This window comes from Suricata suricatta, chromosome 5 (assembly GCF_006229205.1).
Source record: "Suricata suricatta isolate VVHF042 chromosome 5, meerkat_22Aug2017_6uvM2_HiC, whole genome shotgun sequence".
Classification (NCBI taxonomy): Eukaryota; Metazoa; Chordata; class Mammalia; order Carnivora; family Herpestidae; genus Suricata; species Suricata suricatta.
This window is the reverse complement of record NC_043704.1, coordinates 60,092,710-60,096,959: the sequence shown is the minus strand read 5'-3', so window position 1 is coordinate 60,096,959 and position 4,250 is coordinate 60,092,710.

Sequence of the window (4,250 nt, the reverse complement as noted above, 5' to 3'; positions counted from 1 at the left end):
TTAAGTAACAAAGAATTCAATAGAAATGGCCAAAGATTTGAACAACAGTACACAAATGGCTAGCAAGTATGCTCAGTATATTAGTTGTTAAAGAAATGCAAATTAGAGTCACAATGAAATACCACTACACACCTATCAAAATGACTAAAATTTGAAAAGAAGCACCATATTAAGTGTTGACAAAGATACGGTATGATTCCGAAATCAAACCTGCATGTTCTACTGGTGGGAACATAAAATGGTACAACTTTGAAAAACTGTTTGGCAGTATTTATGTATGCATCCATTTTAAAATTATTTTTAATTGAAATATAGGTGATATCTAATATTTTAGTTGTTTCAAGTGAATAACATAGTGATTTGACATTTACATACATTAAGAAATGCTCACCACAATAAGTGCAATGCCACCATAATAAAGTTATTACTATATTATTGACTGTATTCTTTATGCTATACTTTACAGCCCTTTGACTTACTGATAACTGGAAGTTTGTACCTTTTAATCCCCCTTCAGCTATTTCTCCCATTCGCCCACCTCCCTCCCCTGTGGCAACCACCAGTTTGTTCTCTGTATTTTTGAGTCTGTTCCTGGTTTTTATTGTTTGTTCACTTGATTTGGTTTTTAGATTCCACATTTAAATGAAATCATATGCATTTGTTTTTCTCTATCTGACTTATTTTGCTTAGCATAATTCCCTCTAAGTCCACCCATGTTGCAAATAGCAAGATTTCATTTCTTTTATGACTAAGTTTGGCATTTAAAAAAAAAAAGATATACTTACCATCTGACTCAGCCATTCCACTGGATATTTACCCAAGTATTAGCCAAGGAAAATAAAAGCAAATGTCCCTAAAAAGATTTGTGCACAAATGTCCTAGCATCTTTATTTGTAATAGTCAAAAACTTCAAACAGTCCAACTGCTCTCCAACCTGGGTATATACAACATATCCATACAATGGAATACTGCTTAGCAACAAAACTTAATAAATTATTGATACACACAACAAACTGTATGAATCTCAAAAAAAATGGTATGCCAAATGAAAGAAGACAAAAAAGAATATACATTGAATGCTTCCATCCATATAAAATTCTAGAAAATGAAAGTGAATTATAGCAACAAAAAGTTTAATAGTTGCCAGGAGAACAGATAAGAACAAGAAGGAATTAATAAGGAGCATGTGGAAATTTGAGCACAGGATAGATATTTTATTTTTGATTGTGGAGATGTTTGCAAAGGTGTGTACATATGTCAGACTTAACACTGTTGTACATTTTGTTTATGTATTTATTGATTTTTCATGTAAAAATAAATCCAGGGACTGGAACTCACCAACTGGTGGGATCATGAGCTAAAATCAAGAGTCAGGCATTTGACTGACTAAGCCACCCATGCCCCTCAAGCTATTTTGTTTTTAATTTGTAAAGTCACAGATGGGTGAAGATATTTACACCACACATTTCTGAAAAAGAACTTTATCCAGTACATACTGATTTAAAAGTGGGCTAAAGATTTGCACACTTTACCATAGATGCAAACAGCCAATAAACATGCAAAAATATTCTTAACATCACTAGTAATTAGAGAAATGAAAGTTAAATCAGGAGAAACCACATTACACCCACTATAATGGCTAGAATTAAAAAAGACTGATAATATCAAGGGTTGGAGATGATGTGGAATCTCTGGAATCTGAGATAGCTGTTGAAAATATAGAATCTTACAACCACTCTGGAAAACAATTAGGCCGTTTACATAGGAAATACAGAAGCAGATTTCAAGAAATGGCTACTCACTATTCGCTTGCATCTCTGCCATTTATTTCTGAAATCTTCTAAAAAGAAAATGCCAGCTTGGAACCTCTCTTGCCCAGAGCATAGGTCAGGGATCACGGCACCATGGGAGACCCCACGCAACTGGCACCAGGGGCATGGGGCCCAGATGTCTGGGACAAGAGGACACACAGACACACCGCACACAGCCCATGTTTGCATTCCACCAGGCTCTGTACTCATTCCCAGGAAGGAGGAACATCGCACAGCCCCTACCTCTGAGGACTTGAAGTGGGTAGGTGGAGCAGAGCCCAGAGCAGCCTTGAAGAGCCTCCTCTCCACCCTGGGGGGACCATGACCTCAGGCCTGGTTGTCAGCACCCTTTTCTCCTACTCCTACATCCGCACCAATAGAGAAAAGGAGGTGTTAGGAAATGAAATCCCTAGAGAAAGCAGGAAACCACCTCTTTGACCTCAGTTGCAGCAATTTCTTACTAGACACATCTCCACAGGCAAGGGAATCAAAAACAAAAATGAACTATTGGGACCTCATCAAGATTAAAAGTTTCTGCACTGCAAAGGAAACAGTCAACAAAACTAAAAGGCAACAGATGGAATGGGAAAAGATATTTGCAAATGACATATCAGATAAAGGGCTAGTATTCAAAATCTATAAAGAACTCACCAAACTCCACACCCATAAAACAAATAACCCAGTGAAGAAATGGGCAGAAGACCTGAATAGACACTTCTCCAAAGAAGATTTCCAGATGGCCAACAGACACATGAAATGATGCTCAACGTCACTCATCAAAATACAAATTAAAACTACACTGAGATACCACCTCACGCCAGTCAGAGTGGCTCAAATGAACAAATCCGGAGACTATAGATGCTGGCGAGGATGTGGAGAAGTGGGAACCCTCTCGAACTGTTGGTGGGAATGTAAACTGGTGCAGCTACTCTGGAAAACAGTGTGGAGATTCCTCAAAAAATTAACAATAGAATTCCTTTACGACCCAGGAATAGCACTGCTAAGAATTTACACAAGGGATACGGAAGTGCTAATGCATAGGGGCACATGTACTCTAATGTTCATAGCAGCACTTTCAACAATAGCCAAATCATGGAAATAGCCTAAATGTCCATCAGTTGATGAATGGATAAAGAAGATGTGGTCTGCGGGGGAGGAGCCAAGATGGCGGAGAGGAAGGGAGCTCTGTAAACTTCGTCTGCCCCATCGATCGAGCTGAGAAGGACATTACTCTCATCTGCAAGAGCGGAAGGAGAAAATACGGACTCCAGAAGGAAGAGAACCTGAAGGATACCTGAGTGAGTGAGTGCGAACTGGGGAGATTGGAAAACGGGCCAGCCCGAGACGGGCAGGGGAGGTGGGAGCCCCAGCCCAACGCGGGGCAAGCGCGTGGAGCCTGAGAGACAAAGGGAAGAGATAGAGAGACTGAACACGCTCATAGTACTGTCTCTGGGGAAGAGGTAAAGAACACTTAACTATGCTTGGAGAGAGGAGCTAACTCCATAGATAACTGCTGGGTAGCCTAAATCCCGATCCCAGGTGGCGCGTGGGAAGGAACAGCTTCCCGCCCACTGCCATCTTGGCGAGGAGTCGGTGACCGCTGCAGCGGCGGTGTCAGGGGTGCTCACTTCGACCTCGGTTTTGGGAGTGGGAGCATGCACCTCATTTCAACGGCGCATCTCACCCCCAGCATTGGCCGCGCGAACCCTGAATCCCGGGTGCCAACAGGGAAAAAATAGCCCCCACCTCCACGCGATCCCAGCAGAGAGTTGGCGGCAGTGGAGACCTGGGTGCGTGCTCAGGCTGCAGGAGCTCCCAGCTCATTTCCAGCAGCTCCCTGCGCAGCCTCCGGCAACAGCTACACCCTCATTCCTCCCCCAACGCTAATGCCATCCCGGCTGGGGGTTGGGTCTGTGATGGTGCACACGCACTTCACCTCCTGCTGCACATCTCCCCTCAGGCGGGGGCAGCCGAAACCCCAGCCTGAGAAACCGATTCTTCCCCCTAAGAAGGCAGCAACCAAAACAAAAACATCTCATCTGTGGTAGCATAAAAAGTGCATGGACAGGAACTTTGAACCAAGGCGGGCCTGGAAAATACAACTCGGCTCAACTGAGGCAAAAGGAGATCCAACTCATAAGAGTGGCCTACAGTTCGGAGTTCAGCAAAGCTTGGCATGCCACCTATCTAATCTCTGTAGACACAAAGGCGGAGCCTCTGAGAGCAGCCTCTAAGACCTAACACATCAAACCATGCCTATCCACGAGGGGGAGCTGCTGGTTTTGGGGGTTTTTTTGTTTTTGCTTTTTTTATAATTTTTTTTTCATTTTTCTTCTTTTTGCCTTTTTCTGTACTTTTTTTATTATTATTACTTTTTTTTACTTAAATGCTTAAAAATTTTTACTCATTTTCCTTTTTTCTTTCTCCCTTTTTTTTTTT